This window comes from Aotus nancymaae, unplaced genomic scaffold, assembly GCF_030222135.1.
Source record: "Aotus nancymaae isolate 86718 unplaced genomic scaffold, 86718_ANA_hifiasm-v0.15.2.pri h1tg000014l, whole genome shotgun sequence".
Classification (NCBI taxonomy): domain Eukaryota; kingdom Metazoa; phylum Chordata; class Mammalia; order Primates; family Aotidae; genus Aotus; species Aotus nancymaae.
In genome coordinates, this window is record NW_026988425.1 from 116,818,319 (window position 1) to 116,833,144 (window position 14,826).

Genomic DNA, 14,826 nt, shown 5'->3' on the forward strand with positions numbered 1-14,826 from the left:
TTCAGTAAAGACAACATAGATGAGCATGGAGTTTGGAATCAGAAAATAACAGTTCTAATGCAGAGATGGGTCTTTAATAAGACTGGATGAGCTCAGGGATTTGAAATGGTTTGCTGGGGATTTTTAGAGGCACCAAGGAAATAACTGAGAAGGCAAGAGGAAGCCAGAACAGAGAGAGTGTGGGTCTGCATCTCAGCTTCCGGGTGCTTCTCTGCTTTATTGTGATCTATTGTGCTTCTCAGGAAGATACTGGTAAAGAGAGGTTTATATAGCTCTAATAGTTTGTGACTTAATTATTTTACCCTTACCTGCGAAAAGCTTTTATCGGACCCTGAGCCACCATTTTTTTCACCCATTTTTTGGGAGGAGACAGAAACATGGCTTTTAAAAATCAGAACCTACCTGGGCTTGGATCTAACTTTTATTTTCGTTAAATGACTTTGGTTAAATGAAAACCCAACAAATTTCAACATGCTAGAATATCTAATCATCCCATAACTAAAACTCTGCCAAAACATCTATTGCTTGTAATTGTAGAAAGGGATTTCCAAAGGAGTTCTCTATATATTAAAAATTAGTGTCTCGTTATATATATATTTTTATGTAAATGTATATATAATGGGATATTAATTTATATATCATATATAGAGAACTCCTTTGGAAATCCCTTACATATAATATATATCATAATGGGATATATGTTATATATTATAAAACATATATAATGGGATATTTGAGATAGATATTTTAGTAAGGAAAACAATTGAGACTTTGAAATGGGCTCAGAACAAAAAAGAGTGACTATTCTGTTTAGCTCATCCGTCTCTTGTCCATAGAAATGCAAATCAATTGTGACTGGTGGAATGCAACCGATTATTGCCCCGTGGATAGACCATCAATTTGTACATTCATTTCAGATTCCTAATTTCCTATATATGCCTCTGATTTTTATACCAATTGTAACATTTTATCCATTCCCTTATTAACTAATAAGCTAATAAAGTCTTTGACACCTGTTCATTTTATATCTATATAAAATTCACAATTATATCATGTCTTAAAAATTATCTTAATAGTTTCAAAGACATCTTACTCTTCTAGGTTTGACCAGAAAAATGAGAAAATGAAGAGAGAGAAAGTACATTATATTTTTATAAGGTTTTTAGCTCTGAAGAGACATCACAAATTGCCATTTCACGTCTCTAACTCTAACAAGAATGAAGCATATAAACCCTGGGAAAATCTCAAGTTATATCTTTTGGTTTATAATGAAGATGCCTAAGGCTCAGGAAAGAAAGAGATTACACTAGTTAAAATCTGGGGGAAAAATCATGGATTTAAAAATGTTTTTCCTCTGTGTGTCTTTAAAACATAAATATAGAAGATTTATTGTGTTAATCAAGTGTTTGTTCCTTCTGACCGCCCTGCTTCTGGATCATTTTCCTATAGGATCCCACAGGCCACTGTTTTATGGATGTATTCGTGGACACATCTGGATGAGCAGAGCAGGATGGTCCAGTACGGCCTCCTTAGACAGGACAGCCAGCCAGCCTTGCCGTAGATCTTTCCATTATCCATGGTGTCCCTCTTGCTCAATGATGTGCAGCTGAAGGAATTGTTTGGGAGAAATGAGACCCAAGGGAGAGCAAAGGAAACTCAACATTGTAAATTAAGAGAGACACTCATGGCCTTTCTAACCAGAGGAAAATAAACAGGGTTACAATGAGAACATGAAAATCTGTCTGGAAAATCCAGTATACGCCCAGAAATCTAGTTTTCTTCCAAAAGACTGATAGATGAAGATTTAATCATTCCCCAATATAGTAACTGACACATTAAAATAGAATTTCATAGAATTAAAGGAGAAAGAAATTTAAAAATTATCACATACCTGTAAATGGTAACATGGAAAGAGAAAAAATATGTGGGATAAAACATTTTTTAGAGAAATAAATTGTAAGAAAAAAAAAAAAGCTTTTTACTTTAAAATTTTTTTCATTGTTAGACCAGAGAAATGACAGTTGTATTCTAATTAGTAGTATTAGTAACAAGAATTCTGTATCACTATTTCTTTTAGTTTTGTGTTTCTCCTGTTAAATCTAGGATCTTAAACTATCTCTAAAACAATTGGTCACTAATGGCCTATAAACACATATGTAGTATTCCTGGGGATATTCTTTCCAGAAGGCTAAAATTTCTTATATAGAAAGAATCTTTCACAACCATTGGTTAACGTAAAAATGCAAAACTAAAATAAAGCTCCCATATGTAAAGAAAAACTGAGATTTTATACCTATTCAATAGTAAAGACTAATTTCTTTTTGAGGCTTTAAAATATGCCAGGGCACAGGAGCACTGAAAGGAGTACCCAGTTGTTATCGATGACATTGACATCCAATGTAGGAGAGTGACCTGGGAGTCTAAATACACTTCTGGAGGGCAACATATCAATAGTTATGACAACCCTTAAAGATTTACATCATTTTTTAATCTAGCAATTTTCACTTACTGAAATTTGTCCTGGGGAAAAAAAAGTATAGACATGCCTAAGGATTTAGCAGTGGGATTGTTCAACACAGTTTAGATTACAATTGAAACTAATAAAGAAGAACAGCCCTACAGGATTAGAGTACATGTTACTGTACATCTGTATGATGAGTTTGAAACATCCATCAGAAGTAATGTTGGAGAAATATTTTAATGATATGAAAAGCAAAAGAAAAAGCTGCAGGTTCATCATTTATTTTAAGTGGAATAAAGCAGATGCAGTGTGAGTGTGTGTGTGTCCACAATGCATGTGGACACACACATTTATGTTTATTCATATTTACTTCTATGTGGATAAACATAAAAATATTTACTATATTGAATTCTGGGAGACATAAATACCGATTTTTCAAATTGTTTTATATTCATTTTGAAAAATTTGTAAAAATATTAATTGTAGCAATAAAAAATAGCTTATTTCCATATTGTAATTTATTTTTAAGGTAGAGGGACTGGAAGGAATCTTTGTAAATACCTATAGATGTGCCTAGTACTTATATTCATAATTGAATTGAAACTTTATTCAAAGCATATAAATAAGGTATTCTTATTTTATTTTAATATATGATCTCATGGTGACTAAGAGGTACTCAACGGCTTGCTTAAGGATACTCTAAATAAGTGTTAGAACTGACAGTTGATCCTGGTCTGTCTCCAAAAGCCTTTACTCTCTATTTAAACCTTAATCTTTTAAATGTCTTGGATCAATCAAACTAACAACATAATTATAAGTAAGCAAACCTAATCTGTAAGTAGATTGACTTAAACATTATAAACAGGTGTGATTAAAGTGGATATTCAAATATACCTAATAGACATGTTTCAAGGATTAGGGAGAATGAAAATATTTAGAAACTCATTATTTCACCGTGACCCCTATGAAACCCCTATACACTCCTGGCATACAAACCCACCCAAGTGACGACAACCGCATTTTACCATTCTTACCAAGAATGCAATCATATTAATGTCCGCAGTGTGCTACCATTTGTAAAAATTGCTTTAACTATTGGTCCTTTTATACTGACTGCACTCTGCAGTTGACACTGGCTAAATAAAAATGCAAATGGAAAGTGCTTTACTGGTGACATTTCCAATCCTTGACTACCATCTTCCAGTGGACCAGTAGCAATTCATGGGGCTCACTCACTCCCCTACCCATTTGTCTCCCACTAGCTCTATCCCAAATACACCAGAACTTCGTCCCTTTTATCAAACCCCAATACCTCTCCCTACTTTTCACTCTCAACTAATGACTCTGCCTCCTATTTCGCCGAGGGTGGAGAAAACCATGAGGGAAACTTCTATACTTCTTTCTCTACCAAACTTGCCCATCTGTGCTCTTAGCCCTGACTCCGCTTTTCTTCCTGTTACCATGGATAGAAATTTTGATGCTTCTAGCTAAAGCCAAATTATCACAGAAATAAGGATACTTCACATTTCTCCTCTCTACTACTAGCTAAGACACTGACCCTTATTTCCTCTATTAAAAAAATCAGAACAAAAAACACTTGACCCCACTTCTCCCTTCAACAACTCTGCCATTCTTCTGCTCCCCATCTACAACAAAACTTAACAATTTGTCTCTACCTGCTGTTTCTAATTTCTTCAGCTCATTTTCTCTTGAACTCATTCCAATCAGCACTTTCCCTCAATACTCCACTGAAGATGCTCTTGTACAGGTCACAGCTATATGGGTTGATTCAATCCTAGTCCTCATCTTATCTAGCAATCAGCACCTTTGACAGAGCCCATCATTCTTTGTACCTTAAAGGTCATTCTTCCACTCATCACTCTCTTCTGGATTTTCTTCTGTCTCACACTGGCTTCCTCTCAGTCACCTTCTCTTTCTCTATTTTTCTTGCTAATTTTTGATCTGTAGAATATACTGAGATGCTATTTTTGGCCTCATTTTCTTCTATCTACAGTAATTCCCTGGGTGAGCTCATCAATGTCATGACTTCAAATTCTGTCTATATTCTTATTACCTCCAAATTTATAATCCTTAAAGAGGTTCTCTCTACTGGACATGTTTCCTAAGTTGTCTAACAGGCACTCCACGTTTAGCATGTGCAGGGATGGAACTCTATCACTTGATACACCATCCTGCTCCTCCTGAAATCTTTCCCAGATCGTTAACGTCATCTCCAGTCTCCCAGCTGGGACACCCCTCCTTCTTGCACTTCTCTCATGCAAATACTGTTTGCTCAACCTACAGAACATTTCTCCACAAATCAGCCACATCCCATCACCTCCATAACGACTACCTTGATTCAGATAATCAGCATCACTTAACTGGAATATTTCACTAATCTGTAGCAGGTCATATGGATTCTGCCATTTCTACAGTTCATCTTCATCATAAAATCAAGAGTAATTCTAAAATACTTCTACTCAAAATTCTTCCTATTACTTCCCAATGCTATCCTCTCCCTACCTCCCTAATCTCATCTCTGCCCCTGGCTCACTTCACCCTGACCACCCTGGCTTTCTTCCGATTCCTAGAAGTTCCAGCCTTTCCCTAATCTTGGGGCTTGCCTTTGGGATCAGGAATACTCTATTTCTGGACTATCTCTTCCCAGATTCTGTGGGGCTTGCTTCCTCCCCTCCACCAGGTCTTTGCTCAAGTATGACTCCCCTATTTTAAAGTGAAATACTTTCCCATTCCGGCATGCTCTTTCCTCATTATTATGCTTCATTTTTTTTCTTTAGTGCGTGTACAACCTACCACACTATACTTTACTTACCTATTATCATCTGTCTCCATCTGCTAGAATGAACATCAGGGAGGGTGGGAACTTCTGTTTTGTTCATTATCTTGGCTCCCTTGGCTGGATTGAACATTACCTGGCAAAGTACACACTCAATAAGTATTTGTTAAATGAATACATGGGTACACGGAAAATAAAAACATGTGCATCTATACATGCAATTGATTACAATTGTATAAAGATATTTTAAAAGGTAGCAGAGATTAGAATAGGAACCTAGTAATGGAGTGAACAGTGTATAAACAAGATTTTTACTGCATATGCATATATATATTTTAAGAGACAGGGTCTTGCTTTGTCACCCAGGCTGGAGTGCAGTGGCCACTGCGCCCCTCATCATAGCCCAGTGAAGCCTGAAACTCCTGGGATCAAGAGATTCTCCTACCTCAGCTTCCCAGGTTGCTGGGACTACGGGCACGCACCACCATGTGCCACTAATTCTGTATTTTTTACTGTTTGATGCTTGAATCATGTAAATATATTACCAATTTTAAAAAGTTATCAAAGGAAGAAAAGAGGTCTACTTGTTAGTCTTCTGATGCAGCAAGATCGCCAGAGCTTTGGTAGATTGGATACTTGCCTCACCGTGTTTACATTTATTTACCCAAATCCCTATTGTTTTCTACTTCACCTTCATCATATTTTCTCTGAAACCTTTAGCCACTCCTTGGTGCATTTTCTCTGCTACTCTGACTGCACACTCTCAGTACCCAAATCACAAACTTTCTGCAAGAACATCATTAGGGCCTCTGTCGGTTAACAGTCAATTGAGATTACTTTTCTATTTCCACTTATTTAACGAAAATTGCTACTGCAGCTGAACCAAAACCGCATCAAAGCCGTTCCGGTGGATTTAGCGGAGACATTTATTTCCACAAAACACGAGATGGTTTAGAAAATAAAATAATTCAGCAAAGATCCTATTTGGATGACTAACAGGCAAAAAGGAAACCAACATATATTCAATCCCTACTATGTGCCTGGAGGTGACCCAGGCACTTTGCTATGAGCCACTTTACATCACCAAGATGTCACTGGTTTTAGCCCCAGAAATGATCCTATCTAAACAATTCCTACAGATGCTTCATAATTTAGTTTCGCTGCCACCTCCTTTGAGAGGTCTTTCCTGATGCCTGCATCTGATTTAGTTTGTCTTTCTATGAGAGAAACCTATTTTTAATTCTTAATTGCATTATTCATGTGATTTTTCTTTTGCATTTTTTTCATTCTATGTGCCTTGGAGGCAAGGATTTCCATGTGTTACTTGGTGCAATCTCTCCAGTGCCTGTCACGGTGACTTGCCCATAACAGATGGACCGTGAAATCTTTTTGAATCAATAAGTAAATTAATTAATAAATTAGTTACTATTTTCCGTCTTTTGATTCTGTAAAAAAAAGACAGAATTACCTTGCAGTGGATTATTTTGCCTTGCAATGGGTCAGCAAAACATAGCATGTCTTTAAGAACTGAAACAAATGTTAAAGAAATACTAAAACAAATGCTAAAATCAATAAAAAAAATTTCCCTATCCACAAGGTGCCTGGCACGGATGTAAAAAGGAATTCACAGCAGAACATGGTGCTTAAAAATAAAAAATCCCAGCGTAAAATGAAACATTTTCTTGACTAAGTTTTCAGTTCCATGATTAAAATACCTTTCATATCTGAGAGAGGAGAGGAGAGAAGCCAAAATGTAAATGTCAAGATAAAATTGCTTATGAAAATGTAGAGTTTAGTTTACAACATCCTATGGAGAACAAAAGTGTCTCTCTGACTAGTACCCAGCAGTGGAATTAAGTTATGGCCATTATCTCATGGAAAAGCTTAAAATGTGTCTGACAAGCAGGATCTCTCAATGAGAAGGGGCAGAGGAGGTCAAAAACCTCTGAAGGAACCTCATCAAAATGAGAGTGTATTCAAAAAACAACAAAAAGCCCAGGTGCAGTGGCTCACGCCCATAATCCCAGCACTTTGGGAGGCTGAGGTGGGCAGATGGCTTGAGGCCAGGAGTTGGAGACCAGCCTGGGCATCATGGCAAAATCCCATCTCTACAAAAAATACAAAAATTAGCCAGACATGGTGGCACATGCCTGTAGACCTCACTACTCCAGAGGCTGAGGTGAGAGGGTGACTTGAGCCTGTGAGGTCAAGGCTGCAGTGAGCTGTGATCATGCCACTGCAGTCCAACCCAAACAAAAGAGCGAGACCCCAAAACCAACAAAAATATGTGACACGCGGGAACATGGCAGTCCTTATCTCTGTCTCTTTGTGTGTATCTTCCTCTGTCTCTTTCAAACACACACACAAATACACACACACACACACAAAACACATTCATACACTCGTGCCATTTTCTTTTGGCTGCCACATAATATGCAATGCTCTTGGTATTCTAGCTGACCCTAGGTGACAATTAACAGGAGATGAAAGAGAAGAAGGAAGAGAAGGAAATGGAAAAGTGGAATGAGGAGGATGGACACACACACATACACGGCATGCAAGTGCACACATACACAGTCTCATTTGTTTTCCCAACAATATCCCTAGGTTGAAAGAAAGGATGGGGATTGCTATGATCATTGCAAGGACATAAAAACCGAAGTAGGGAAAAGCTAAAACAATGCACACAAGGTCAACACCTTGGACCAGGAACCTTCTGAAACCTAGGCTACAGATTTCATCAAGATAAGAATGTCAAATATTACATTTTCGCTGAAAAGGATTCCCACTATTTTCCATATGCAGCTGCACTGACCGTTTTAAGTAAAATAATTGTATATGTGCAGAGTTCCTGTATAGCTTTTCTAAAATTTGACAATAATACTAAAAACTTACTTGAAAATCCAATAATGGCACTTTGGTTTTTACCCAAAGCAGTGGAAAACTTATGTCCCTACCAAAATCTGTGTGTTTATAGTAGCTTCAATCCTAATCGCCATAATTTGCAAACAACCAATATATTCTTCTATAGGCAAACGTATAAATAAACTATGATATATCTAGGCATTGGAATATTACTGAGTACTAAAAAGATAAATAAGCTATTGAGACATGAGAAGACATGGAAGACATTTAAATGCATATTACAAGTAAAAGAAGCCCATCTGAAAAGGCTACATACTGTATGATTCCACTACATAATCTTCTGGCAAAGGAAAAGCTATGGAGACAGTAAAAAGATCAGTGGTTGCAGCTGGGCCTGGTGGCTCACACCTGTAATCCCAGCACTTTGGAGGCTGAGACAGGTGGATCACGAGGTCAAGAGATTGAGACCATCTTGGACAAATGGTGAAACCCTGTCTCTACTAAAAATACAAAAATTATCTGGGCGTGGTGGCACGTGGTGGCACACGCCTATAGTGCCAGCTACTGGGGAGAGAATCACTTGAACCCGGGATGCAGAGGTTGCAGTGAGCCAAGATTGCACCACCACTGCACTCCAACCTGGTGACAAGGTGAGACTCCGTCTCAACAACAACAAATTATAAGTGGTTGCCAAATTCTCTCTCTCTCTCTCTCTCTCTCTCAGAAAGATGACAGCTCTTTATTACCAGGGAAGCGGGCGTGCACACGCATGGACCATGCTCCTCGAAGCAGACTAGGCTCTCGCCTTGTCCCGTTTTTCAGAGGTGAGTCCTGGCACCCGACACAGGAACACGGCGGCCTCTGCGGAGGCTCTGATAGATTGATCCCTGCTGCTTCCCGGCTCAGGGCTTGCTCCTCTCACGGAAGATGCGAGGCCCCAGGTGTTGAGAGCCCCCGAGGACTGGCAGCGCTGACCGGCCTCCTCGTGGCAGCTGCGCCCGAGCGCTGGGCACTTCACCTGCTTCCGGGCTCGCCGTGGTCAGGGTCAGCATTGACTCCACGGATTGGCACATTCAGTTCTGAAGGAATGCTAACTGCGTTGGGTGCTCTGGCGACATTGTTTGCACTGTTTCTACAACCAGACAGCTTTTTAGATTTAATTCGTGCCCAAACTAACACACACTGGAAACGGCTCCAGCTGCAGCTCCTGGGTTGGTCAGGCGGGGGAGGGGCTCTACCGGAAGAGCCTGTGTGTCCTGCGCAGGCGCCCTTCCTTGCACAGCAGGGCGGTCTGGTTGTGCTCAGGTTTGCAGGTGGGCAGGTCGGTCAAGTTGCCCAGGGCGGCCACTGCCGGCTTCCCTCGGAGCACCTTAGAAGTAACTCTCTTCAGGTCTTCCGGCGTATCGTTGCAGAGGAGCGTGCACAGCGCCTACAGCAGCTTTCTGGAGTGAGCGGCCAGCACTCACTCACAGCCTCCCCACGTCCTCAAAATATCACAGGCCTGGACTCCAGGTTCATCATGAGCATGGGCGTCAGCTGCGTCTTGGCTTGCTCCAGCTCCACCGCGTCCATGGTTCCGCCCATGAAAATAAACTCCTTTGTGATGATTTCTACCATGTCTCCTGGGTCGGCGCTGGCATGGATGCACAGGAGGCCAGTGTCCTCGTAGCTGTGGCGGTAGAAGGTCGCGTTATACATCCAGCGGTGCCTGTTGAGCACGTTGAGGTAGATCCTGGAGGACATGCCCTTGCCAGGCCCACCAGCCAAGAAGGAGCCGCCTCTGCCCATCATCAGGTTCAACACAGTGAAGGGATGAAGTCCTCCTACAGGTAGGAGCTCACTCATGAGGTGCGTGAGCTCGGGGAGGGGGGTCGGGCCCAGGGTGACGTTGGACATGTCTCTTTCTAGCTTGGCAATCCCCCCCCACACACACACACACCCTGCAGTGTACTGGGCCACAGATCTATCAATATCTACGGCCTCCGCGCTCCCCTAGGCAGGCTGGACCCCCAGGAGGTACTTCCGGGCACATTCCCCCAGAAGCTCATGCTCCACACCCTTGCCGCCCAGCGCCATGCGGTGGGTGGGTGGGGTGGGGTGGGGTGGGGGGGCGGTGTCGTAGTTCCTCAGAGCAGCACTTCTCGATTGATCTTTGCTATGTCTTCTGTGGGGCAGAAATGGTGGAGGCCAGTTGTGTTCTGCCTGTAAGCCGCTTCATGTATCATCTTGGTGGGGAGTGGCTCTGGGTCAGACCGCATGTTCAGGTCCTCCTGCTCAAACTCGACCGCCATCTGCGTCATCTCTACTTCTTCATCTGTTAGCCAGGGCTGCAGAACCACATCAGCCAGTAAGCTAACCACCGTGTCCAAGCCTTTGCTATCAGCAGACACAGCATACATGGTGGTGTCTTTTTATGTCTGGCAGTCACAAGTACCCCCATGCTTTTCCAGTGTAAGCAGAATTTCATCTTTGCTGTCAAATCTGGCAGTAGACAAAAATGCCAGATTTTCCAAAAAGTGATCAATTCCACTTAGATATTTAGCTTAGTATCTTGATCCTGAATTAATAAGAATGCCTACTGAACAAAACTATCCAAACTTATTTTGAGATGCCATGCGAAGCCCATTATCCAATGTGGTTACTTTGGTTTCAAAGTTTTCCCGTCCATCAACTGTAGCAAAACCAGGCTTGGGTACTCCAGGTAAGGGAGAAGAGAGGGGATTGTTGGGAAAGGTGCCACCACTACTAAACTGTCTGTCCGCAGGAGGTCCAAACCTCAGCTGGCAGCAGCCCCAAGAACCCCAGCCCTGCAGCCGCCGTAGCCGCCTTCTTGAGTCTCTACCCACTGCTTCTTTCTCTGTTATTTCAAAAGGTGATTGTGACAGGACTAGGCTGTCAAAGACTGTATGTAGCCAAAATAGGCCGGATGAGATGGCTCACGCCTGTAATCCCAGCACTTTGGAAGGCTGAGGCGGGCGGATCATGAGGTCAGGAGTTCGAAACCATCCTGGCTAACACAGTGAAACCACCGTCTCTAGGAAAAATAAAAGAATTAGCCAGGAGTGGTAGCAGGCACCTGTAATCCCAGCTACTTGGGAGGCTGAGGCAGGAGAGTCGCTTGAACCTGGGAGATGGAGGTTGCAGTGAGCTGAGATGGAGCCACTGCACTCCAGCCTGGGTGACAGAGGGAGACTCAGTTCTCAAAAAGCTTAAAAAGGAGAAGAAAAAGTATATAGAAAAACAGTAATAGATGTCAGGCAGTTAATTAGAAAACACTGCATTTTTCTAAAAGTTGTGATACTTACATTTGCCAACCTTTAAACTTTATAATGTACCATGATTTATTCTCTTTTTCTAAATAAAAATTAATTTTAGTACCTAACAGCAATACATAAAAATCAAGTTGTCTCTGTATGTAGCAGACCACCTTCACGGAGCTTTGTCTTCTCCAACAGTCCACAGGATAGAAATGCATATATGCATTTGAATGATTCCTTTTAAACTTCATGTGGTATGGATAGAGGGTCACATATCCTGCTCTGTAAAATCAGCCCTCCTCAGGAAGATCTATCAGGACATAGTAATTTAGATCATCCCAACTTCCTTTAGAATCTCTTATCCCTGTGTTGTACTTGCCTCTCTTGGTTCTTGACTTTGACTCTGAATTCTCACCACATCTCTGGCATCCACTTCATTTGGGATGCGGCATCTCCTACCCTGACGCTGGTGCTGCCCATTAATTCTCTACAATTTTCTCTACTGTGTCCCTGGTCTCAGTCTCTTTGGAGGTGGCCCACTTGCTAGTTTAAGGCAGAGTATGGCTTTGCATAAGCTCAGTTTCAAAACATAAGTACTCACCAACCCCAAACCCTGAAACTTACCATTCTAAATGGTTAGATGTTAAGTCCTCTTTGTCCTAATAATGAACGTTTATAATCTTGGAATGGCCCTGGTCCACTGCCCAGAGATTATAAGAAGATATATCTGTTCAGATAACAAATTGAATTCTGTTCCTCAGAGTTCTTTAGTAATCTTAGCCTGCGGATGCCCACTAGGGTGGCAGTGGGGGCTGTATTTGTCAGTGTTCTTAGAAAACCAACAGCGTGTGTGTGTGTGTGTGTGTGTGTGTGTGAGAGAGAGAGAGAGAGAGAGAGAGAGAGAGAGGTTTGATAGATTTAATATAAGGAATTGGCTCACATGATTACAGAGGCCAAGAAGTCCCAAGATCTGCAGTCAGATCTGGGGCTGAAGAAATTGGAGATCCAGAAGAGTCAGCAGTATAGTTCCAGTCCAAATCCAAAGCCCTCGGAACCTGAGGCTGTAAGTTCCAGTCCAAAAGTCAGCAGACTCTAGCTCCAAGAAGTGCCGATATTTCAGTCTGAACCTAGAGGAAGAAAAAATGAACAGTGTCTCAGCCCAGACAAGAGGCATTCCCCTTCACTTTGGAGAGGATCAGCCTTTACATTCTATTCAATCTTCAGCTGATTGGATGAGGGCCACCGCATTAGGGTGGGCCATCTGCTTTACTCAGTCTACCAATTCAAATGTCAATCTCACCCCAAAATACTCTCACAGGCGTACCCGGAATTGGCCAAATATTATTTGGTGCCACTGACTTCTAGTAAATAACACAAACCAAATTAACCATCACAAGTCCACTCCTTGTCAGTTGGGCACCCATACACACCTTTTAAAACCATACTTAATATCTAAGTAAAGACAATAATAAGGTCGTAGTTAGACCTCTAAATAAAGACAATAATAAGGTCGTAGTTAGGCTTGGACACGGTGGTTAGCTTACTGGTTGATGTGGTTCTGCAGCCCTGGCTGACAGATGAAGAAGACCTTAATATACAACTATTGTGTCCTGAAAACATACAACTGCTTCTTCAGAAAAGAGGGTAAAGTCCTTGAGTGATATTTACTCTTCTGTTCGATGTCCTATAATTTAAATTTTATGATGTAAAATTAGCAATATTTATATACTTTGATATAACATCAATGCATCTTATGTTGCGTAATAAGGGAATAAGAGAGGAAAGATGAAAAAACACAATCGTTATGCACACATACGCACATGTACACACACACATTCATAATAAAATAAGGAGAAAATAGTCCTAGCAATAACAATCCTCCTTTCTCTAACTGGTCATGTGGTCGTAGCTGGTATTTATAACCACCTTCTTCCATTACTTATTCATTTTTTTTCCTTCTTGTTGAATTTTGTTAATTTTTAAAAATTGTTTAAATTTCCATAGGCTATTGGGGAACAGGTCATGTTTGGTTAGATGAGTAAGTTCTTTCGTGGTGAATTGTGAGCTTTTTGGTGCACCCATCACCCCAGCAGTATATGCTACACCCTATTTGCAGTCTTTTATCTCTCACCCCCTTCCTACTCTTTCCCCAATCCCCAAATTTCATTGTGTGATTCTTATACCTTTGCAACCTTATAGGATATTTCCAACGAGTTAATAAAGAAATGATGGTATATATATATATATATATATATATATATATGCAATGGAATACTACTCAGCCATAAAAAGCAATGAATTAATGGCATTTGCAGTGACCTGGATGAGACTGGAGACTATTATTCTAAGTGAAATAAGTCAGGAATAGAAAACCAAACATAGTATGTTTTCATTTCCACTACTCATTCTGTATTCATTTTGCCTTTAGCAGGCACCTCAGCTGGTCATTGTTCTTTACCTGTAGAGTGACCCAAACCATCATTCCTGAAGGGTGTGAGCCATTAGTAGTCCTGTGTGGATTGGGTTGTGGTAGTTTTCCATTGACCTTGATCACAAGGCATGGTAATACTGAGAGACACCCTAAGGGATCGCCTATATTCCAGACATACTCTTTCTTACCTCCATTATGGGGTAGTAGGCCAACTCCCCTTTGATATTCAGGACAAATCACCACAGGCAGAAGAGTAACTCCCATCTTTGCTTATTTATTCAGAGGCATGAGGAACCCTAAGTTACTGGAGGTGCTAGTCTTAATTTCCTGTTCAGTAGAATCATTGTTGTATCTCCTGCTGGGAGAATTTCTCCCTTTGGAACTAAGACCTCTAGGCCAGCATAGCATAAAGTCACAGGAACAGGGAGCAAAAATTCTGCTAGAGGGTTATCAGTAATAATAGGTTGGCAAATGTAAGTATCACAGCCTTTAGAAAAATGGTGCTATTTCTATATCCATCCTTTTATTCCTGGACCCATGAATCTTGGCTTTGAGAGAAACAGTACCATATATTGGAAACTTATACAGATAATACAGAGCATTGTGGAGACCTGCCCCAGCCCCGCAAGCTACACCACTACCTGGTATTGTAACTGAATCTTCACAAGCCCATTCCACTGTTCCATCAAGCAAGCTGCTTCAGGACAGAGGCTGTTATAGTTTGGATGTTGCCCCTACTCAAATCTCCTGTTGAATTGTAATCCCCAATGTTGGAGGTGGGGCCTGGTGGGAGGTGATTGGATCATGGAGGCAGATTTCTCATAAATGGTTTAGTATCATCCACTTAGTACTGTCCTTGCCATTGTGAGTTCTCACACGATCTGTTTGTTTAAAAGTGAGTGGCACCTCCCCACTCTCTCTCTTGCTCCTGCTTTAGCCATGTGATGTGGCTGCTTCAACTTTGCTTTCCACCATGATTGTAAGTTTTCTCAGGCCTCCCCAGAAGCTGAGCAAA

General features: G+C 41.1%; 1 long non-coding RNA gene and 1 pseudogene across 1 annotated transcript in view; both read right to left on the bottom strand.

Moving 5' to 3' along the window:
• Positions 1-1,128: 1,128 nt before the first annotated feature.
• The window catches only part of LOC135274825 (uncharacterized), a 62,443-nt gene continuing 48,745 nt past the window's right edge, over positions 1,129-14,826 (bottom strand). Inside the window, exons 2-3 of the long non-coding RNA XR_010342553.1 lie at positions 5,291-5,394; positions 1,129-1,606 (exon numbers count right to left, since the gene is read on the bottom strand). This is a non-coding gene — a long non-coding RNA (uncharacterized LOC135274825). The remainder of the gene's footprint in view (positions 1,607-5,290; positions 5,395-14,826) is intronic.
• LOC105707624 (mitochondrial-processing peptidase subunit alpha-like) overlaps positions 9,358-14,826 on the bottom strand; it is a 35,056-nt pseudogene continuing 29,587 nt past the window's right edge.